Source organism: Mustela erminea, chromosome 5, assembly GCF_009829155.1.
Source record: "Mustela erminea isolate mMusErm1 chromosome 5, mMusErm1.Pri, whole genome shotgun sequence".
In the NCBI taxonomy this organism is placed as follows: Eukaryota; Metazoa; Chordata; class Mammalia; order Carnivora; family Mustelidae; genus Mustela; species Mustela erminea.
In genome coordinates this window covers 113,294,756-113,320,277 of record NC_045618.1, presented here as the reverse complement: position 1 = coordinate 113,320,277, position 25,522 = coordinate 113,294,756, and the positions used below count along the sequence as shown (strand labels likewise).

At 34.1% G+C, this 25,522-nt stretch overlaps 1 protein-coding gene and 1 long non-coding RNA gene across 14 annotated transcripts in view; both read right to left on the bottom strand.

The window, feature by feature from the left end:
* Positions 1-25,522, bottom strand: part of GPHN (gephyrin) — a 641,293-nt gene that overhangs the window by 546,160 nt on the left and 69,611 nt on the right. The gene's annotated exons all lie outside the window — the stretch shown is intronic.
* Positions 11,739-17,601, bottom strand: LOC116591548. Its single transcript, XR_004286048.1, has 2 exons — positions 17,571-17,601; positions 11,739-11,821 (listed from the first exon to the last, which is right to left on the bottom strand). It is a non-coding gene; the product is annotated as an uncharacterized LOC116591548 (long non-coding RNA).

The window sequence follows — 25,522 nt, the reverse complement described above, 5'->3', positions numbered from 1 at the left end:
ACTAAAAAAAAAAAATAAAAAAATAAAAAAATGAACTCTCATTAAACTGAAGATACAAGTAAACTTCCTCAATCTAGTATAGCACATCTAGTAAAAATCAATAAATAAAACAAAATATTTAAAATGCTTATAATAATGAAGTACCAGAGGCATTCCCTCTAGTAACTGGCAACAAAGTAAGGATATTCACTCTGACCACCTGTATTCAATATTGTACTGATGATCCTAGCCACTGCAACAACACAAGAAAAACAAGAGTAATAAAGAGCAGAAAAGAAGAAATAACACTAGTCTTAAACAAACTCTTCCAGAAAAAAAAGTGAAGCCTTCTAATACAACCTTGATAACAACATCAAACAAAAAAAGAAAAATTGTAAGACAATCTCTCTCATATCCACAAAATGTAAACTTAGTATTAACAAATTAAATCCAGTTACTACAAAATACATTTCAGCCAAGTTTATTAGAATATAAGGTTATATATATATATATACACACATATATATGTATGTATATGTATACATATATATGTGTGTATATATATATTATATATAAAATATTTTAAAAGCCAGTGGATATAATTTACTGCATTATCATTTTCTCTTTTAAAGGAGAAAAATATATGATTACCTCATATTTGTAAAAAAAAAATTAATAAAATTCAACATCCATTCATGTTAACTTCTCTCTCCATTCATGTCAACTAGTAATAGAGGAAACTTCCTTATTTGGTATCTACAACAGATATCTACAAAAACCCTAAGGCAAGCATTATAGCTAATGGTGAAATGTATAAAACTTACCCTTTCAAATTGCAAATGAGACAAAAATATCCACAGTTACCGCTTCTATACAAAAATGAACTGGTGGCACTAGACAGTACAGTAAGAAAAAAATGCAAAGAATGCACAAACTGTGAGAATTTAAAAATTAATTTATGGAGGGAAAACTGAAGGGGTAATCATCAGAGAGGGAGAAAAACCATGAGATTCTTAGCTACAGGAAACAAACTGAAGGGGTTGCTGAAGGAAGGATGGAGTAACTGCATGAAGGGCATTAAAGAGGGCACATGATGTGATGAGCACTTGGGATTATACACAACTGATAAATTACTGAACACTACATCTGAAACTAATGATGTACTAAATGTTGGCTAATTGAATTTAAAATTTAAAAAATAAATAAAAAATGAATTCAGCAAAATTAAAGTGTATAAGGTTAACATAAAAAATTAAGAGCAACAAGCAATTAGAAATGAAGCTTTTTAAAATGATACCACTTACAAAAGCATCAAAAGATATCACATAACCAGGAATATGTCCAACAAAAGATATGCAAAATCTCCACACAGAAAAGTGTGTACTTTTATTCAGAAATTTTAAATGCCTAAGTACATAGAAGGAAACATCAAATCTATGAATTGGGAAGTTTAATATTTAAAGCTATATCTTCATTCATTTACATTTTAATTGAAGATGGTAAAAAAAAATTAATGATATACAGTAGGTTTTAATGTGGGATTCAGATGGCAATACTATGTTGTATGGTAGTCAAGATCATCTAGGCTTTGGAGTCAGTGAAGCCTAGGTTTGAAATCTCGTTCTATTACTTCCTACTCATTTGATCTGGATGAAGTTACTTAACCCCAAACAAGCTTGATTTCCAAATTTAATTGTTTTGTGGGAAACCCAATTAATTAGTCATGAAAAGTTCATTTACTACTATGTTATTTTATTGTCAAGGTCTCAAAACTTATACGTGGAAAAGCTGAGCTTTGATTCTAGGCATTTGTAAACAAACAGTGAATTTGTACTCTCAAAAATAGCAGACTAGCAAAAACAAGGGTGAATTATCAAAAAGCTTTCAGTTGAGAGATGGAGGAAAGATAAAACAGGAACAAATAATTATAGCAAGTAAATATCAAAAGAGCAACACAGGGATTAAAATTACATAATGATAATACTAGATATTTCTGAATATATGAAACAATTGAAACTTTTATGCATTGCTGTTGAGAATTAAAAATCATACAACTACTTTGAGAAAAGGTTTGGCAGTGACTTATAAAGTTAAAGATACTATTTGACCCTTATTCTGCTTATATTTATCTGACCAATGAAAACATACAATTTTCATTATTCAAAGAACTCATGCTTGTGAATTTGTCTACTCACTAAAATTCATTTGCAACCCTATAATCAATATCAACAATGCTTTCACAATAATTTGTGGACATGAAAGGAATAAAGAAAAATTTGAGTTGTCTGATATTCTCATCTGAAGTTGAATGACACTGAAGTTGAATAATACTTCTTCACCTTGTTTTAACTTTCATACTGTAAGTGAATATCCTGTTTGTAGTCTCTTTAGTGACATGCTTTTTGTGTTACTGTGCTTTTGTTGGGGATATTGCTCTTTAGAATGGCCCCCTAGCACTGTACTGAAATGCTATCAAGTATTATGAATTCAAGAAGCCCATAATCTGGATTAAGGAAAAATGTGAATTTTAGATAAATTTCATTTATACATGAGTTGTGGTGCTGTTGGACATGAATTCAGTGGTTAATAAATTAACCAGAAACACACATGAAATAACTTTATTGATCAGCTGACAAAAACACTGTAATCAGAGGCTCACAGGAACCTAATCTTACTATTTCCTTTAGAAAAAATGGCTCAGTATTAGCTAACTCAATGTTCACAGTGACTTTATAGAACATAAATACTACAAATGATGAGAATCAACTGTATCCACAAAAAGACATATGCAAATATCCATAGCAGTTGTACTAATAATAGGCAAAAACTTTGAAAATAACCCAAATGTTCATTAACTAAATAGATAAATTGAGAAGTCATACAAAGCAACAGTAGTCAGAAATAAAATGGGAATAAAAAGCAATAAGAAATGATAAGTATCGGAAACATTATGCTGAGCAAATGTAGCCTTACACAAAGAGCATAATCCCATTTACATAGGAAGACTATAATGAAAGATATAACAAATATATAGTGAAAAATTAAATAATGCTTGCCCCAGAATAGGAAGACTGACTGGAAAGGCACATGAAAAACATTCTAGAGACAAAAACATTCTTTATTATGAAAGTGGAGGTAGTTTCATGTGTATACTTAATTGTCAAATACTATACAGCTAACACTTATGAATTTTAACGTATATAAATTTTACCTAAAAGAATTAACAGTAACTGAGTGGAAATTGGACACGGAAGGAGATATAAGTGAAACAAGAATGTCATAATAACTGCTATATCAAGGTGACAGTACATGGGGGTTTATCATACTGTTTATATATTCCTTAAATTTTCCAAAATGAAAAGTAAAAATAATAATAATAATAAGAGGAGTAGCAAATATGTAGAGAACTATAAGAGAGAAAATGAGCTTCATAAAAAAGAAACAAGAGTGCCTGGGTTGCTCAGTTGGTTAAGTGTCTGCCTTCAGCTCAGGTCATGATCCCAGGGTCCTGGGATGGAATCCTGCATTGGGCTCCCTGCTCAGCGGGAAGTCTGCTTCTCCCTCTCCCATTGCCCTCCCCACTGCTCATGTTTCCTCTCACTATCTCTCCCCACCCCCGTATAAATAGAACCTTGAAGGAAGTAAGTAAAAAAGGAAGGACGGAAGGGTAGGTGGGTTAAAGTAAAACTTGGTTTGAAGGCCTTCATGGCTAAGTCATTAGACCTGAGAATATTTGGTAGATTTTGAACATGAGGTAAGGAAAGACCACTACAGAAAAAGAAAACAGTGTAAACAAAATCATAAAAGAACTATTGATGTTGGGTTATTTAGGGAACATTTTGACTTAACTACAAGGTCAAGAAATGAATAATGGGAATTTTAAAATGAAAAAGAATGGGAGAAAAACCTGAAAAAGTAGATGGAAAGTGAAATCACCAAAAACAAGCCTGGAATGTTAGGCCAAAGAAACACACTTGGCAATAGGGAATCATTTTGCACATTGGTATTTGGCAATGACAGATCAGAGCTTAGCTACAGAGACTTTAATCTGACAGTAAGGGTAGTATGGAAGCATTACAATGTTCCTATAAAAGATAATAATGCTTTAACAGAACAATGACAGAGATATTAGGGAGCCAAAGGCACAGGCATTTTAATTGGTAATTGATGACTAAGATTTTCAAGAGAGCAGTTATCAAGTTATACAGCTCTGAATAGTTTTAAGCACTAAGATTCTTTTCCATAGCATGATATAAAACTTGAGAGCACTAATCTACTGAAAACAGAATATGTTAAAGTCTGATGCCAATTTCCTCAAGATGTGTTAATTTACAACTAGAAGGATCAATCCAATAATGCTGGAATTTCAGTTTATATGTTGTTTTAAAAATAACCTTGTTATGGAGCTACATAAAAGCTACATAAAAGCATAAGCAAGGATTCCATATTTGCCACAAAGTATTCACAACGAGTATAATTTCTATGCTCCATTGCCCTTAAAGAAATACTATTAAAACTAAATTTTATATTTAAAATAGAGTCTAAAAAATTTTATGAAAGGTATGGTTTAATGAGATGTAGCTGAAAAAGATGATGATGAATGTATTACAAAAGTATTATATGAGGGGGTAAAAAGTCTCTATTTTAGCAATTCTTTTTTTTAAGGATTTATTTATTTTAGAGAGAGCGCATGCAAGCAGAGGGAGGGGCAGTGGAGAAGAAGACAGAAAGTCTCAAGCAGATTCCCCACTGAGCATGGAGCCTGATCTGAGGCTCCATCTCACAATCCTGAGATCATGACCTGAGCCTAAATCAAGCGTTGGATGCTTAACCAACTGAGCCACCCAGGCACCCCTATATTTTAGCAATTATTTTTTTTTTTAGATTTTATTTATTTATTTGACAGAGAGAGAGAGATCACAAGTAGGCAGAGAGGCAGGCAGAGAGAGAGGCGGAAGCAGGCTCCCTGCTGCACAGAGAGCCCGATGCAGGGCTCTATCCCAGGACCCTGAGATCATGACCTAAACTGAAGAGGGTTAACCCACTGAGTCACCCAGATGCCCCTATATTTTAGCAATTCTTAATAATTACTTGATTTTTTTTTTTTACTATCACAGAACACCTACTTTTAGCAGTCATATTGTAGAAATCCCAATTACTATCAGCTAGTTTTTCTCCTTCTTCACCAATAAGAAATCATGCATTTTCAATAAAGCACTGTCATGTTCCTCTTCCAGTTAAAGGTGCTTTTGCCTTATTCCCTGATATTACAAAAGCAGAAGAAAATAAAGAGAGAGTAATTAAAAAATAAAGAATAAATTTGGAGTATAATGAAATAATAAAATAAAGTACCTAGATATAGCAGAGAAATGCATGAAGGAAAGTAAGGAAGAAAAAGAGTTATAGATAAATAAGACAAAAGAAGTATAAGAAAAATTAGGTCAATAAAAATTCCTAAAAACCTTCATCTTGAATTGGAATTAGGATGAATCTGAGATTTAAGTTTTCTGTTCAAAAAAAAAAAAAGAAAAAGAAAAACATGTGTTTCCTACTACCATTCAATGAAAGAGCTTAAAAACAATAACAAGATAGCAATGAACACCCCTAGCAGATTAAACTCCTTAATACCACCTTTAACTAAAACAAGTTTCTTCCAGGTAAGGAAAGAAAATTCACAAAAGTAACCAAAGATATATAATACTTGAGAGTAAGGAAACTATTAAAGATCTATACCTCAAAAGCATTTTAAACTCAGTGTATACGAAACTACAGTAATGGCGTTCCCTCTTAAACTGTTACAGTGTTTAAAGATTACATAAACTACAGGATTAAATGAGATGACCACTGAGTTTTTTCCATTTCCTTATTTTACTTTTTGGCTTTTACAGACGGAGGTGATACATTTTTTTTTTTTAATAAAGATTTTTATTTATTTATTTATTTGACAGGCAGAGATTACAAGTAGGCAGAGAGAGAGAGGAGGAAGCAGGCTCTCGGCCAAGCAGAGAGCCGGAAGCGGGGCTCGATCCCAGGAGCCGAAGGCAGAGGCTTTAACCCACTGAGCCACCCAGGCGCCCGGAGGTGATACATTTTTAACCAATGTATCCTTTGGTTAAAAAGAACATCCAAAGCAAGACTGTTGGGTTCACTAAACAGATAACCATGAGCAAGTTAATTAACGTCTTTCTCAGTGTATCAGTATTCATATACATAAAGAAGGCAGTTGCGAGGATTAAACAAGACAATACAAACAAATTATTCAGTTTAGGGCTTGTCACAATAATGAAAGACACAAAGAGTGAAAAAGAAATAACACTCAAAACAAAATAAAACTATATGGCTAAGTGTTTCCGCAAAAGATCAAGGATTTGAATCCACAGAAATAAGAAACAAATGAAAATAAACATAAATCCATACTACATATAATATAATCCATGTATATGATATTGAAATTGTAGTACAAAAAAACCAAAGAGGTGTTAAAAAACCCAAGTAAAAGGACAGATCACTTACAAAGAAGTGGTAATTAGATTGATAGATGACTTCTTTACAGCTAAAAGATAATATAACTTCAAAATGCTGAAAGAAAACAACTACTAACCTAAATGGTAATGGTATACCTTGAGGAAAGGGGAAAATTACTGCCTAAGAACAAACCAAAACAAAGACATTTTCAGATAAATAATAAATGAGTTTCTGAAGCTTTCCAGAATAATTTCTTAATGAAGCATGCCAAAGATGAGGGAATATTTCCTCAAAAGCTGTAAGAAGTGGGTGAAAATGGTGATCAAAAAACTTCGTTAACATACGGGTAAAGGTAAACACAGTATAAAACAACAATTATAATGTCTAGTTTAAGGTATATATAAAATAAATTAAAAACTGAACAAAAATAGAGAGTGCAAGTCCAGGATAATGTTGGCTCACAAAGGTTCAAAAAAAATCTTTTGAATGAAAGAATGAAATACTATAGAAAAATGAAGCTGAAAAGGATAAAGAAATGTAGCCAAAATCAAATGTACTGTAATAGGCCACATTAATAATAAAAAGAGATATCATTACAATAATAAAAAAGCATCTGACCAAATCTAATACTCTTTCCTGATAAATTCAACAAACTAAGAATATAAAGTAATTTACATAATACAAAAAGTGACCTTTATGAAAAATACAGTTACAACATTCTCAATGATAAAAGAATTAAAGCTTTCCCAGTAAGATCAAAAACAAGAAAAAGAATGACCACCTATTATTAAACATTGTACTAGAAGTTTTAGCAAGAGCAACTAGGTGAAAAAGAAAAGGCATCCCTACTTGAAAGAAAAAATTACTATTAACTATATTTGCAGAAACATGATCATATACATGGAAAATACAAAGGAATCTACAATAAAGGTTTTAGAAAAAATTCATCAAGGTTACAGGATACGCGTCCGATACACAAAAACCTATCGCATTTCTATGCACTAGCAATGAATAATCCAAAAATAAGATTTAATAAGCAATTCTACTAATAGCATCAAAAAATATTTTGGGAATTTTCTCTAAGACTTGTGCACTCAAAACTATAAATCATTTCAAATGGAACTGAATAAGATGTAAATACATGGAAAGTCATTGCATGACCAGGGATTGGAAGACTCCCTATTGTTAAAATAGTAATATAATCCAAATGTTCTAGGGATTCAATGCAATCTCTATCAAAAATCCCAAAGGCCTTCTTTGCAGAAATGTAAAAGCTGATCCCAAAATTCATATGCAATTGCAAAAGACCCTAAATAGTTAAAACGATCTTTAAAAAGATGAACAAAGTTGAAAGTCTCATACTTTCTGATTTCAAACTTACTAGAAAGCTGTTGTATGTTAGGGGTGCCTGGATGGCTCAGTTAGTTAAGCATCTGCCTTCAGTTCAAGTCATGATCCCAGGGTCCTGGGATTGAGCCCTATACTGGGCTCCCCGCTCAGCAGGGAACCTGCTTCTCCTTTACCTGCTTCCCCTGCTTGTGCTTGGGTGCACTCTCTCTCTCTTTCAAATAAATAAATAAATCTAAAAAAAAAAAAAAAAAAGATTGTTATATGATAAGAATAAACATAATGATCTATTCAAATAGAAAATCTACTAACCACAAAACCAACAGATACACTAAAGAGACACGTATTGTATTATTTCTTTTATATGCAATGTCCAGAATAGTCAAATCAATAGAGAGGTTAATGGTTGCCAGGGAGTAAGGGGAAGGGGAAACTAGAATTGACTGCTACTGAGTATAATATTTCTTTATGGGGTAATAAAAATGATCTAGAGGCAGAAAGTAGTAATTATTCCACAACTTTGTCAATATACTAAATATCATTGTTTTGTATACTTTAAAAATAAATGAACAAAAACAAGCCAATAGAAAAGTTATCTTCCTATTTATTCAAATAGAAAATCCATTAACCACAAAATCAAAAGATATACTAAAAAGACATTTGTTACCATGTCATCAAATTACTTTTATCGTAGTGATCAAATTTTTTTGTTACTTTGCAGCAAAAAATGGCATCTCACTCAATGAATATACTAATAAGAGGTTTTATTCTTCAATTATAACATTACCAGTATCTTTTATTAGCCCCACTTTATAGTTTTCTGCTATTCCAATATCAAACACACAGAAATACACAGATGGCTGAAGAGATACAGAATATAAGATGCAGAAATGAATTAATATAATATCTAAATTTTATTTGGTTTCAGAATGATTTGATGTTACTCTCCTATATAATATGGCTTAAATGGTGTTAAATGAAAATTGTTTGCTTTTGATTACTGGTTTTTTTGCTGTGAAAATTTTTTACATTTTCTTAAAAAATCCAAGCAAATTTTATAAAACTGGAAAAAATAAATCTGATAGCCAATATTGCTAAACATACATTCATTACAATAATACCTCCCAAATCCTCATTTATAGTACTTCTATCATTTCTTTTTTTTTTTTTTTTATCATTTCTTTATTAAGAGAAAAAAAAAAACGGGATTTCTAGTTTTGGGGCACAGTGTCCCACACTCTTCTCTCCATGCTCCTCTATGCAAAGAACAACTAAAAAACATGGAAATAATGTACCAGACAGTCAAAGGAGAATTCTGAAAGATGAGGAAAAGGAAGGCAGTTGGCAAGGGTCCCCAGAATTTGAATAACAACATAGCAGTTCAGTGTTACCCTATTTAACCACACAACTAAAGAAAAGGCACCCCATAGGAGAAGAATAAATGAAACAAGATGGGATTGGGAAGGAGACAAACCATAAGTGACTCTTAATCTCACAAAACAAACTGAGGGTTGCTGGGGGGACGGGGGTTGGGAGAAGGGAGGTGGGGTTATGGACATTGGGGAGGGTATGTGCTATGATGAGTGCTGTGAAGTGTGTAAAACTGGCGATTCACAGACCTGTACCCCTGGGGATAAAAATATATTATATGTTTATAAAAAATTAAAAATTAAAAAAAAAAAAAAAAGAAAAGGAACCCCAGGCTTGATGTCATCTGAACACACACTTAAGGGCAAAAATGTAGCCCAGGAAGATTGAGGAACCACTTCTACCCTATATTAATAGCACAAACTGAGATGGTAGGGGAGTCCTGCCAGCAACAGGAGGCCAAGGCCATTCCCACAGGGATGGCATCTCCTATCATCTTACATAGCAGAACCAGACCAGAGACATTCACTTCACACCCGACGATGTCACCATTAAGAACCTAACAGGATTCCGAGCACCATCACAGTGTGACCGCTTGCTAAAATAAAAGATTTAAATATAAACAATAACGATGTCCACTATTTACAGGTTACAACCAAGAAAATGCTGCACATACCAAGATGAAGGAAAATCAAAGCTAACGAAAAAAGAAAACCCACAAATAACAAAAATTAGATGTTAGAATAAACTGACAAAGATTTTAAAGCAGCCAAGGTGGGGGACCTGGGTGGCATAGTCAGTTAAGCATCCAACTCTTGGTTTCAATTCAGGTCATGATCTCAGGGTTGTGAGATCAAGCCCCATATTGGACAGAATAAACTTTTTTTTTTTTCCAAATTCCCTAGGAACAATCAAGATAGACCATATTCTGGACCACACACCAAACCCCACAAATTAAAAGAACTGAAATCACACAGAGTATGTTCTCTAACTATAATTGAGTCATACTACAAATCAATAATATGGAACAAAAAAATCTCTTGGAAATTAAATAAGATACTCCTAAACAACCCAAGGGTCAAAGAAGTCTCGATAGAACTAAAAAAAATACTCAGAACTAAATGAAAATACAACGTATCAAGTTATGGACATAGTTATAACCTAGCACAAAAAAAATTTATAACACAAACTGTTTATATCAGAAAAAAAGACAGGTCTCAGATTCAATAACCCAAGTTCCTATTACTTCAAAAAACTATAAAAAAGAGCAAAATGTACCCAAAGTAAACAAAAGGAAGAAAATTATAAAACCAAAAATTAATTAAACTAAAACTTGGAAAACAATAGAGAAAATCAATGAAACAAAGAGCTGGTTCTTTGAAAAGGCTAATAAAATTAACAAACCTGTAGTAAAACTAACAATGAAACAGAGAAAATGCAAATCATTAAAATGAGGAAAGACACAGGGAATTAGCAGTACAGATCATGTAGCCATTAAAAAGGTAATAAAGGAATACTACAAAGAACTTTACACTCATAAATTTAATGAATTAGAAGAAATAGATCAATTCCTCCAAAATTGCCAACTACCAAAGCTCAATCAAAATAAGATAATTCTAAATATCTGAGCAGTCCTATAATATTAAAGAAACCAAATTCAAAAATGTTTAAAGTCCATCCCCACACCCTCTGCCAATCTCTAGGTCTAGATGTTCTCGCCGGAGAATTCTACCAAATATTTAAAGAAAAATTTTATACAAAATCTCTTCTAGGACATAGAAGAGAAGGAAACACTTCCTAATTCATTTTACAAAGCCAGTATTATCCAGAACACAACTCGACACAGACAATTCTAAGAAAACTATACACCAACATCTCATGAACACAGACACAAAAAATTCTTCAGTAAATATTAACAAATTAAATAACAATGTATAAAAAGAAATTATACACCAAGACCAAATGACATATATTCTAAGCATGCAGGCCGTTCAGTATTCAAAAGACAATGTAATGCACTATATTAACAGAAAAAAACTGACATAATTGTTCAAGTGACAGAAGAAAAAAGTCACAGAAAGCATCTTTATTCTAGGAAAGGACATTTATAAAGTGGCTCTTTGGCTAGTAAGATAGTTATCTAAGAAATTTTTATTATAAATTTTTATTTTTACTCACATAATAACAGGTTTTACACATTCAAAACTTGATGTCTTCTATGACCCAAACAGTGGAAAAATCAGATATTCTACTTAATTGAATAATTTCTTTTTTTTTAATTTTTTTTATTTGACATAGAGAGAGGGATCACAAGTAGGCAGAGGGGCAGACAGAGAGAGAGGGGGTAAAGCAGGCTTCCCGCTGAGCAGAGAGCCCGATGAGGGGCTCGATCCCAGGACCCTGAGATCTTGACCTGAGCCGAAGGCAGAGGCTGAACCCGCTGAGCCACCCAGGCGCCCCTTAATTGAATAATTTTATTGCTATTTACATTCATTTATATTTAACATTTCTTTCCTGTCACACCTAAATAAATAACATGATGATCTAAGATTGAGAAACTTAGTATTTTTTTTTTTTGGTATAAGAAACATAAAGTACACATCAGAGCCAGATTACAAAACTTCCACAACTTGATACAAATCTTCCAATAACAGAGCATCTTCTTTTTGTAGTCCTATATTGATGCTGCTGTTGGCTATGAAACTTACCAACAAAGGTAAACTGAATCACTTAGTATTACAGTAGCAGATAAAACTTTGTTTTCATAGTTCGTGTTTGCTTTCTTTGTGGCAACGATTAAAGTATATGAGAAAATACATCTCAACACATCATTATAAATGGTCACTTAAACAGCAGGCATTCCATCTATATGTGACAGCAGATTAGAATAGAGCCCTTCGTATCAACTGGTATTTTTTTTTTAAGATTTTATTTATTTATTTGACAAACAGAGATCACAAGTAGGCACAGAGGCAGGCAGAAAGAGAGGGGGAGGCAGGCTTCCTGCTGAGCAGTGAGTCCGATGATGTGGGGCTCCATCCCAGGACCCTGGGATCATGACCTGAGCCGAAGGCAGAGGCTTTAACCCACTGAGACACCCAGGTGCCCACCAACTGGTATTTTATTACCAGAACTGCATTAGGCCATTTACCATAATCAGCACCCTTCTCTTACAAAATTATTTACCACATATAGATTCCTTTTTCCAAGGTGGTCAGATTTTCTAACGTCACTTTAGAAACCGCTGTAAAGACACTATCATATAATTTGTGATCACTTTCACTCTCAAGTCTACTTTTTAAGTCTAGAAACACACTGAACAAGCAACTGAACAAGTAGCCATGTTGTCATATTTGGAAAAATAAAACCTGCTGTCTTTGGCTAAAATATAATACATAGTGATTTCATTCACTGGATAGCATGCTATGTTCCTTTCAACAAAAGTATGGAGATTTCTTCTATCTAACATCATACACAAAAAAAATTTGAGATAAATAGGCATAAAAGCTTTTATAAGAAAACATATATGTCTTGCAGATAATATTTCTTGCATAGGTCATAAAAAGCAATAAGCAAAAGAGAAATGGTTAGACTTAATCAAAACTAAAAACTTCAGTTTATCAAAAGACACAATTAAAAAAATGAATTAGCAAGGCAGACACTGTGAGAAAAGATTTGCAAACTGTATCAGCAAAGGATTTATATCCCAGCATATATACAGAACTCCTACAACTCAGCTATAAACAAACAGCTCAATTTAGTTTAAATGACCAAATATTTACTCATTTCATTAAGTTTTTTTTATTTTTACTGAGATATAATTAACACACAACATTGTATAAGTTTAAGGTGTACAGCATGTTGATTAGATGCACCTAAATATTACAACACGAATACCACCTAGTGTTACCTAACACCGCCAACATATCACATAATTATTTCTTTTTTTAACGGTGAGAACAATTAAGATCTAATTTCTGCAACTTTGAAATTTATGATACAGTACTGTTGACTATAATCACTATGCTATGCATTAGACGCCAGGACTTATTTATCTGCTAGTTGAAAGTTTTTACGCTTAAACAACATCTCCCCCATTACCTTATCTCTGCCTCTGGTAATCATTCTACTCTCTGTTTCAATGAGTTCAGCTTTCTTAGCTTCCACATGTAAGTGATATCATGCCATTCTTTTCTTTCTCCATCTGGCTTACTGCACTTGGCATAATGCCCTCAAGGTCCATCCATGGTATCAGAAATAGCAAGATTACCTTTTTTCTCATGTTTAAAAAATATTCCTGTGTGTGTGTGTGTGTGTGTGTGTGTGTGTGTGTGTGTAAGAGAAAGACAGAGAGGTATCCTTTTTATCTATTCATCTACTTATGGACACTTAGGTTGTTTCCATATCTTAGCTATTGTGAATAATGCTGTACTAAACATGGGAGTGCAGGTATCTCTTTAACACCCTTTTTTCATTTGGCAGGAGGGATATATACTCAGAAGTGAGATTACTGGATCATATAGCAGTTCTATTTTTAATTTTGGGGGCAAGCTCCATACTGTTTTTCAAAGTGGCTGAACCAGTTAACTTTCTCGCCAACAGTGACCTTTTCTTCACATCCTGGTGAACACTCATCTCAACTACTTAATGACAGCCTTTCTATCAGATAGGAGGTGTTATCTTGTTGTGATTTTGATTTGCTTTTCCTTGATCATTAGTGATACACCACCTTTTCATATACCTGTTGGCCATTTGGATGTTGTCTTTGGAGAAATATCTGTTCAGTTTCTCTGCCCATTTTTAAATCAGATAGTATTTTTGTTATTAAATTATGTGGGTTTTTCACAGATTTTGGATATTAAGTCCTTATTTGATAAATGGTTTGCAAATATTTTACCCCATTCTGTACTTGGACTTTTCATTTTGTTGACTATTTTGCTATGCAAAAACTTTTGAGTATGATGTAGTGCCACTTGTTTCTTGTTTTGTTAAAATTTGAAATTTGGGTAACTTCTCCAAAAAAACCCTTATCAAAATAAATGCCAAAGAGCTTCTTCTCTATGCTTTCTTTTTTTTTTTTTTTAAGATTTTATTTATTTATTTGACAGAGGGAGAGAGATCACAAGTAGGCAGAGCAGCAGGCAGAGACAGGAGGGGAAGCCGACTCCCTGCTAAGCAGAGAGCCCTATACAGGGCTCGATCCCAGGACCCTGAGATCATGACCTGAGCTGAACACAGAGGCTTACTGAGCCACCCAGGAGCCCCTCTATTCTTTCTTCTAGAAGTTTCACAGTACACCAGGTCTCATGTTTAAGTCTTTAATCCACTACAAGTTAATTTTTGTAAGTGGTGTAAGACAGGGGTCCAGTTTTATTTTTCTGCATGTGGTAACTCAGTTTTCCCAACATCATTTGTTAAAGAAACTATCCTTCCCAGTGAGGGTTCTTGGCTCCCCTGTGAAATATCAGTTGACTATATATGTGAACAGTTAGTTCTGGGCTCTGTATTCTATCCCCTTAGTTTATATATCTATTTTTATGTCAGGACCACATATAATTACTATAACTTTGTAATATAGTTTGAAATCAGAAAATGAAATGCCTTTAGCTTTCTCTTCTTTCTCAGAATTGGTTTGGCCATCTGGAGTCCTCTGTGGTTCTATATAAATTTTAGGATATTTTTTTTCTATTTCTGTGAAAAATGCCATTGGAATTTGGATAGGGAATACACTGAATCTATGCTTTGGGTAGTATGGACATTTTAACAATATTATTCTGATCCATGAACACGAGATATTCTTCCATTTGTGTCTTCAATTTCTTTCATCTAAGTCTTGTACTTTTCATTGTATGGATCTTTCACTTTCTTGGTTAAATTTATACCTATGTATTTTATTGTTTTTGATGCTGTCATCAATGGAATAGGCTTCTTTATTTCCTTTTTAGGAATCTTTTGTTTGCGTATAGAAATGCCTCTTTTTTTTTTTTTTTTTTTTTTTAGTTTTTTTAACATTTATTTTATTTGAGAGAGAGAGTAAGCAAGAGAGAAAGCACACAAGTAGGGGCAGAAGAAGGAGAAGCAGGCTTCCCACTGAGCAGGGAGTCCTACGTGGGCCTCTATCCCAGGACCCTGAGCAAAAGACAGATGCTTAATCAACTGAACCACCCAGGTGCCCCATGCCTCTAATTTCTTTATGTTGATTTCATATCCTGAAACATTACTGAATTTGTTGATTATTTTCAACAGCTTTTTGGTTAAGGATTTTCTCTATATAAGATCATATTACCTGAAATTACTACTTTAATTCTTCCTTTCTGATCTGGTATGTTTTTGCCTAAATGATCTAGGTACAACACAGTACTACACTAAGAGTGATGAGAGTGGGCACCCGTGTTTTGTTCCTAATCTTAGAGGAAAAGCTCTCCATCTTTCATGGTTGAGTATGATGGTTAGCTGTGGGTTTGCTATATATTGGCCTTTATTATGTTGAGGTGCATTGCTTCTATACCCAATTTATTGAGGGGTTTTAATAGTGAAAAGATGTTGAACTTTGTCAAATAGTTTTTCTGCATTTGCTGAAATCATATGATTTTTATCTTTCTTTTTTAAATTTTAGTCTTTCATTCTATTAATGTGGTCTACCGCTTTTATTGATTTGCATATGTTAAACCATTTTTTTCATCTTTTAAATTTTAGTCTTTTATTCTATTAATGTGGTCTACTGCTTTTATTGATTTGCATATGTTAAACCATTTTTTTCATCTTAGGGATAAATCTCCGTTGGTCACAGTGTATAATCCTTTTAATGTGTTACTGAATCCAGCTTGCAGTATTTTGAAAATTATTAAGCAGAATAAAAAATAAATGACTAGTAAACAGATGAAAAGCTACTCAAATTTCATTAGTCATAAGAACAATGCAAGTTAAAATTACAATGAATTCCTACTATACACCCACTACTGCAGTGAAAACTATAAAAACTGACATTCTGAAATGTTGGCAAGATTATAAAGTAAACATAAACCTTTATACATCATTGGTGGGAATGATACAATCATTATGTTCCAGGAATTCCACTTCTAACTACCCAAAAGAAATGAAAAATTATCTTCACAAAAAGAACTGTACAAGAAAGTTCTTATAACTATAATCTGGAAACATAGCAGGCATCCACTAATAGAACAGAAAAACCAATATCTCATACAATGGAATCCTAATATTCCGGAATAAAAAGAACCAAAATTACTGATATATACAACAAGATGGATGAATCTCAAAACATTAGGCTGAGTGAGAGAAGCTTTGTGAGACTATTTTGCATGATTCCATGTTAATTAAATTCTAGTACAAAGCTAATCTACAGTAGAAAGAATAGTGGTTGCCTTTTCAATGTAGCAGTTAGTGTTGAGTGGGAAGGAGCATGAATAAACTTCTTGACATGGTAAAATGGCATGTAAAATGGCATGATCTGTCTTAGGCTGGACAATATAACAAAAATACGACAGACTGGGTGACTTATAAAAAGCAGAAATTTATTATTCACAATTCTAGAGGCTGGGAAATCCAAGATGAAGGCACTACCAGATTTGGTGTCTGGCAAAACCCACTTCCTAGCTCACAGTGTGCCATTTTCTTGCTGTGTCCTCACGTGGAGGAAGGCACAAAAGAGCTCTATGAAATCTGATTAGGGCACAAATCCCAATCATGAGGGCCCTGCCCTCATGACCTAATCACCTCCCGAAGATCCCACCTCCAAATACCATCACATTAAGGATTAGGTTTCAACATAGAGTTTTGGGGGAACACATTCAATCTATAGCAATATGAATTTTAATTACACAGATACAAGTATTTGTCAAAACTCAGGAAATGTAGACTTTTTATTTTACTGTATGTAAATTTTACATCAAAAAGAAAAAAGAGCCTGTAAGTCAATACCAAACTCTAGCTATTAATAGGCATGCTGAAGTATTTGGGGAAAAGTGTACCAATTTCTGAAATTTACTCCGTACCAAAAATACAATGGATTAACAGATAGAATGTGGGTTTTTAGATAATATATGATATGATATATATAATATATCATGATATATGATGAAGCAAGAATAGTAAAATATTAATGGTATAATCTAGGTGGTTGCTATGTGGATAGTCAATGCAAAATTATATCACCTTTGCTATGTCAGAACATTTTTATATAAAAATGCTGGGGGGAAATTATAGGAATTTCCACTTATTTTTTCCCTAATATTTACCAAATGAAGTGGTTCTTTCTTTATAAACAAAAGAACATGAATGACTACAATTAAGCAATTGGCCATAAATCCAAAATATGATTAGAATACAAAGTCCCCCAAGTACTGCTATTTCCAAAATCTCACACTGAATGTTTATTAAAAGTTTGTCAATACAGGGGCACCTGGGTGGCTCAGTGGGTTAAGCCTCTGCCTTCGGCTCAGGTCATGATCTCAGGGTCCTGGGATCGAGCCCTGCATCAGGCTCTCTGCTTGGCAGGGAGCCTGCTTCCCCTTCTCTCTGTCTTCCTGCCTCTCTCTGCCTACTTGTGATCTATCTCTCTCTCTCTCTCTCTCTCTCTCTCTCTCTCTCTCTCTCGCAAATAAATAAATAAATAAAATCTTAAAAAAAAAACAAGTTTGTCAATATATTCCTTACTAATAGTATACAAGTACATCAACCAATTGCTTAGCATCTTTTTTCAGTCTTAGGTCATCAGACATATTCTGGTGGTTTTATAACGTCCACTTGGATAAGCCAGAACCATGTTCCTCAGAATCCCCTTCTCTGATTAGGCCCAGGCTAATCCACAGAAATGTACATAAGGCTTGGAAGGTGGAAGTGAAGCAGCAACCGTGAGTTTGTGAAGATCATCATGGTTACACGTTGTGAAACACAGAAGAGGCAACAACCTTCCACAGACTTATCCCCTAGCTATTCCTCCTAATCCCACTACAATGATTTGAAATGCCTGGCTTCCCATACTCCCTAGTAAGCTCCAGAGAGCCAACCCACAATAGTGCATCTGCAGAAGTGATTAGTGACTTTTCTCTGCACTTCCAACTCCTCCTTTGGGTCTCTTACTTCCCAGTTGCTCCCATACCGTACAAGGTTTTATAGGGCCATAATAAATCCTTGATTTCATTAACACTCATAGTGGTTCCACTTCCTTGACTGAACTCTGTTAACACAAGCATACTTCACTTATCCCATTACCTATGTTTCCAACAGTTAGAAATAAATTAAAATTTTGCAAGTCCTTTTTAATTTTTTTTTAAGATTTGTGTTTATTTGACAGACAGAGATCACAAGTAGGCAGAAAGGCAGGCAGATAGAGGGGGAAGCAGGCTTCCTGCCAAGCAAAGAGCCTGATGTGGGGCTCATCTCAGGACACTGGGATCATGACCAGAGCCGAAGGCAGAGGCTTTAACCCACTGAGCTACCCAGGCACCCCTTTCATTTTTGTTTTATAAAGGGTTATGAAACCCTTCTCTAAGGGAAGCATAATTCTTTTGTATAGGAAATGTTCAGGTTTACCTATTTTATAATAAATGTGAATTTCTCTTTTTCAAGAGGGAAATAGTATGGTATAATGGAGGGAGAACTGAACTCGGTTATTCTAAGATATTAATCATGGCTCAGTCAGTTAATAACTAAGAAACCTTAGTCAATTTACTAAACCTCTCTGCAACCTATTTTCCTATCTTGAAAATCTGTATAATGATACCAGCGATATGTACATAAGTAGAGCTTCAGGATAGCAATCTGCCTGCAAGAGTAGAAGTCTAAAAGACTTAAATTTCCACGGCAAGCATACTATATACAACCTAAGTTTATTTGGAGGACTGGTGGCAGTGGAAATTATTGTTGGAAATAACAGAAAGAGCTAAAATAACCTCATGTCAATCTCTTAGTGTTCTCAACAGAATATATTGATGAAATTATGACTAATATATTATCTTATTTTAAAGATGTATTTATTAGGGAGAGAGAGAGTGTGCATATGCAAGGTGGGGGAGGGGCACAGGAAGAGGGAGAGAGAGAAAACTCTCCTCAAATAGACTCTCTGCTCAGAGGGGATCCTGATGCGGGGCTCAATCCCAGAACCTTGATATCATGACCTGAGCCAAAATCAAGAGTTAGATGCTTAAACAACTGAGCCACCCCAGAGCCCCAACACTTAACACATTCTTAACAAATGCTAGTTATCATCTTTCTCTTCTGTTAAACTCCTTAATGAGATACTGTTTTAAAATCCCTGTTTTCTAAAAATGAATTCTAACCATTTAAATAATTTATAATTTGAAATAACATTGTTAGATTTCATTGTTCTTCAGTTATGCTAATCCTGAGACATGAATCATCACATTTCCCTTTTCTCAAACCAATTCCTATGCCTTCTAATATACTTTCATCTTTGTTCTGATGAACAACTGAACATTCAAGTGAAATAAAGAAGTGCTTCTCAAAGTTTCATTTCCATGCAGTCACCCAGGACTCTGATTCAGTAGGTCTAGGGTTGAGGTATGAGACTACATTTCTAACGAATTCTCAGATGATGCTGTTAATAGTGCACAGACCAAACATAAAGTAGCAAATGACTAAAATAGGGTATATACTAGGTTATTACAAAATTAGAGTTGAAGGCACCTTACAAAATTTATAATCCATCCAAAACCAAATATATCCTTCTGCTTTATTTTGGGATTTTACTTATTTACTTGAAAGAGGGAGAGAGTAAAAGAGTATAGCAGGGGGAGCTGCAGACAGAGGGAGAGGAAGCCTGATGTGGGGCTCGATTCTAGAACCCTGAGATCACCTCCAAAGCTGAACGGAGACACTAACTGACTGAGCCACCCAGGAAATCCTATCCTTCTGCCTTAAAAATGAGGATGGTAAAACAGAATTTAAGGGTCTTGGACAAGGTCACTATATTAGATAGTAGTAGAGCAAGAGAAAATTCAACTTTTATTAACTATAGATTCTATACATTTTCCATCACACCAGTGCTTCTCATACTTTATGTGTGTATAATTACAGAGCATCCTCATGTAAATCAATATAGAGAACCTAGAAATCCCTAGAAGGTGCCATGATACAATTGTTCCTTTTTCAAGTATCCCAGAGTATTATTTTCCTTTTAAAGATTTATTTATTTATTATTTGACAAAAAGAGGGAGAGAGAGAGAGAGCACATGCACTTGTGAGCAGAAAAGGGAAAGGGAGAATCTCAAGAAGACTCCCAGCTAAACATGGAGCCCAACTCACGCCTTGATCCCATAACCCCAGGATCATGACCCAAGCCAAAATCAAGAGTCAGACACCCAACAGACTAAGCCACCCAAGTGCACCATCAAGTAACCCAGAGTATTATTAAATTACAGCAAGATTTGCCAATCAAAGTCTAAACAAATCTGTATATCTACACCAAGGAGAAATGAATAATAAATACAAATCTTGCTCTGGTATTCAGAAATTCTGTTCCTTGTTTTTTGACCAATCTCATTCTACGATATTTGACAGAGAGACTTGTCCATATTACCAAAGAAACTAAGAGAAAAAACTAGTGGGATTTGGCCTGTCTCCACAGGTCTAGTAAGATTTCACTATGCACAGAAGTATGACTAAATTTCACCATAGGACTTACAATATCTGTCCCAGTAAAGGTTACATACAATTCTTCTGTACTTCCCTAATCACAAAAGGAACAATATCGTGTCCAGAACCAACACCCTTTGAACAAGGGAACAGTCTCATTTTCAGACTGAGGAATGAATGTAGAACATGAACATGTTGTTAAAACACTGCTTTAATAAAGAATAAAGATTGACTAGTATTTTTGACCCATCTCTCCTGAAATTTCTATTTTATTGAAAATAAATATAAATTAAAACAGTCCCTGCAAGAGAAGGAAGACATCACTAACTTTGGCAATTCTTAAAACAGTATATCAGCTTTCCAATGTTAGCATTTTTAATCAACTCACTTTTTAAACAAAAACTTCCACATAAAACTTTTGTCATTACCACAATGAGAAAAAAGTATGACTAGCAAAAAAGAAAAAAATGACAGTAAATACATTATTTCATTAAATTCTACTAGAGAATGTTGCCCATAGAAAGTTCTGAGCCTGAGCCCCTCTTTGTTGAAAAGAAAGAATAATAAGTGCTCAAGGAGTTAAAAGCTTATGTTTATAGAAACAAGGAAAACAAATGAAACATAATTAAAAAAAGGAAAAACATTTTACCAGATATTAGATGTCCCTTAAAGCTTTGTCCATAACATCTCTAACATCACAGCAAGTATCTGAATGTGACACACTTTGAAAAACACTACCTCACCATGTTGGTATGTATGCAGTATGTGTGTGTGTGTGTGATCTCTACAACCTGCACAGGGCTCAAACTCATTATCTCAAGATCAAGATTCCCACAATCCACTGAGCCAGCCAAGTGCCCCACCATGTTGTTTCTTAACTGAAATTTTTTAGTAATCCCCACAATAGCTTAAAATTCTATTAACAGAAAATGAATCTTATATTTAATACTCAAGAGCACCTAGTCCTATAACTGGTATACATTAGGCAGGCATTCATGACACGTTTAAATAAATTGAAAAAACAATGTAATTAAACCAGGCAGTTTATTTAGAATTGTTGTATTCTTAGAGCGGAAGACCCAAGAGAGCACCTACTACTTTAGTATACTCATTTAAGGATATGCACATTAAGGACTAAAGACATTAAGCAATTAGCCTAATATTCAGACTTGTTTTTAGGGACACTGAGATGTCTTAGTTCTGAATCTGAGAGCTCTATGAAGGCAGATATTAAAGGAATTGCTTAAGGCAAATGAAACCTGATGACATTTTATTTAAGATCAGAAGTGTATTAGATTGGAAGGGAGAAAAAGGAAAGGGATATATATATTCAGAGATATAAAGTGCCCCAAAATGTTCCACAGGAAGTAGAAGGAGAAATCAAACTAGCAAAGATACCCAGCCAGAACTCTACCTACATTTTTAAGATTCTACAGGGGAAAGGGTAAAAAAAGTCAGAGGATCTTCTTAGGAAGATGGCTGTGTCTGCAATCTCCCTTAGTGAGAATTTTCTAAACTTATCACTACAAGAATCATCCCAAGCCTGGAATTTCAAACATTTCTGACTCTAACGGTTTCCTCCCAACTCTCCACTTTCACAAATGAACTCACTAGAAGCACCTGTCCAAGACTGTAAGAAGAATGGCAATACAAATGCAAAACACAAGTAACAATTGACCTAAAAATTTTGTCTGCAAATCCCTTACCTAATAAAATTTAAGGCTTCTGCCCACTGAAAAAAGATTTAAATCTGAGGACTAAAGTAGAGGAAGCTTCCACAGCAAATGAGCTTTAAATAATGAACTGGTAACATTACTATGTACGAAAAATAAAAAGTTATTTAGTTTGCAAATAATGTTAAGTTTTTGTTAATTTAATAAGAATTTTTATCCTTTTATCAGTTTTGTAAAATATAACACAATTTGGGGGCACCTGCGTGACTCATTCAGTTGAGTGACTGACTACTGGTTTCAGCTCAGGTCAAAGAATTGAAGTACAGGGATTGAGCCCCATGTCAGGTTCTGTTCACAGTGGGAAGTCTGCTTCTCTCCCTCTCCCTCTGCTTGTCACTCCACACACATGCAGGCACTCTTTCTCTAAAAGTAAATAAATCTTCAAAAAAATAAACCACAACTTAAAAAATCTACATTATCCACTTTAATTTACTGAATTTTTATTAAAATCAAATATTTTATGCAAATGGCTTGATTTTCTTACTGCTGGTTGGTTTTTGTTTTACTTCCAGTGTAGTTAACAGAGATTGGTTTCAGGTGTACAATACGGCAATTCAGCAGTTCCATATATTACATAGTACTTATCAAAATAAGTGTACACTGAATGCCCCTCACCTATTTCAGCCATCCCCTACCCAATACATCTCTGGTAACCATCAGTTTCTTCTCCATAGTTAACTGTTCAGGGGTTTGTCTCTTAATTTTTCTTGGATCACTGTTTTGTTTCTTAAATTCTACATGTCACTGAATTAAGATGGAACTCAGCTTACATTGATTGGCTTACAATTATACTCTCTAGATCTATCAAAGCTGTTGCAAGTGGAAATATTTCATTCTCTCAATTGGGTGAAATTATATATATACACATATATATACACACATATATATGTATATATATATGTGTGTATATATATGTGTATATATATGTGTGTATATATATATATATATGCATGCCACATTTTCTTTATCTACTCATCTACTGATGGACACTTGGGCGGCTTTCATAGCTATGACATGTAAAAAATACTACATAGGGGTACACAATAAAACATAGGGGTACATCTTTCAAATTACTGTTTTCATATTCTTTGGGCAAATATCCACTACTGTGAATGCTAGATCGTAGGGTACACATACTTGAAATTTTTTGAGGAGCCTCTATACTATCTTCTACAGTAGCTCTACCAATTTGCACTCCCACCAATAGAACACTAGGATTCGTTTTTCTCCACATTCTCACCAAAATTTATTGTTTCTTGAGATTTTAATTATACTACTATGACAAGTGTGAAGTGATATTGTGATTTCCATTTACATTTCCCTCAAGATGAGTAGTAAGTCACGTTGAGCTTTTTCTCATATGTCCGTTGTCCCACTGGGTGCTTTCTTTGGAGAAATGACTGCTCATGCCTTCTGTCTACTTTTTTTTTAATTGAATTATTTGGTTTTCTGATGTTGACAAAACTTTTTTACATATTTTGGGTGATAACCCTTTGTCAGCTATGTCTTTGAAAATATCTTCTCCCAGTCAGTAGGGCACCTATTAGTTTGTTGGTTGTTTCCTTTGCTGTGTAAAAGGCTTTTATTTTTATGTACTCCCAAAGGTTTATTTTTATTCTTGTTTCCCTTGCCTCAGGACACCTATCTAGAAAGATGATACTACAGCGAATGTCAGAAATTATTGCCGTCCTCCCTTCTAGGGTTCTTATGGTTTCAACTCTCACATTTAGGTCTTTAAACATTTTTAAATTTATTTTTGTATATGGAATAAAAGTGGTGAGTCTTAACAACTCAAACTACTGACAAGACTGTCTTCCTCACACTGCATTTTGTAGCTAGTTTCATCAAAGATTAATTGGTAATATAACTGTAGCTTTATATACAGGTCTTCTATTCCATTAAATTGATCTGTGTGTCTATTTTTGTGCCCACACCACACTATTCTGATTATTACAGCTTCATAGTATAACCTTAAGTCTAGAATCTTGATAGCTCCAGTTTTTCTTTCTTTTTCAAGATTATCATAGCTATCTGGGGTCTTTCATGGTTCCAGATAAATTTTAGAATTGCTCTAGTTCTGTGAATAATGCTGCTGGCATTTTAATAGGGATTGCATTAAATGTATAGATTGCTTTGTGTGTTACAGACATTCGAACAAAATATTAATTCTCCCAACCCATGAGCATGGAATGTCTTTCCATTTTTTTGTGTCATCTTCGATTGCTTCCATCAATGTTTTGTTACACTTTTCAGAATACAGGTCTTTCACCTCTTTGGTTAGGTTTGTTCCTAGGTATCTTATTATTTTTGGTGCAATTGTAAATGGGATTGATTGCTTAATTTCTCTTTCTGAGGCTTCATTATCAGTGTGTAGAAATACAACAGATTTCTGTATGTTGATTTTGTATCCCGGGACTGTACTGAATTCATGTATTGATTTTAGTAGTATTCTTGTGAAGTCCAAGGGGTTTTCTATATATAGTTTCATGTCATCTGCAAATAGTGAAAAGCTTTACTTCTTCCTTACCAGTTTGGATACCTTTTATTTCTTCATGTTGTCAGACAGCTGTGGCCAGGACTTCCATACTGTGTTGAATAAACATCCTTGTCTTATTCCTGACCTTAGGGGAAAAGGCCTCCATTTTTTCCCACTGAGTATGATGCTAACTGTGGGGGTTTCATATTAGGCCTTTATTATGTTGAGGTATGTTCCCTCTAAACTTACTTTGTTGAGGGTTTTTATCATGACTGGATATTGTACTTTGTCAGATGCTTTCTCTGCATCTACTGAAATGATCATATGGTTTTAATTCTTTCTCTTACTGAAGTGATGTATCAATTCATTTGTGAATATTGAACCACCCTTCCATCCCGGAAATAAATCCCATTTGATTGTGATGGATGATTTTTTTTTTAATGGATTGTTGCATTCAGTTCACTAATATTTTGTTGAGGATTTCTGCATCTATGTTCATCAGAGATATTGGCCTATGGTTCTCTTTTTTGTTTGTGATATC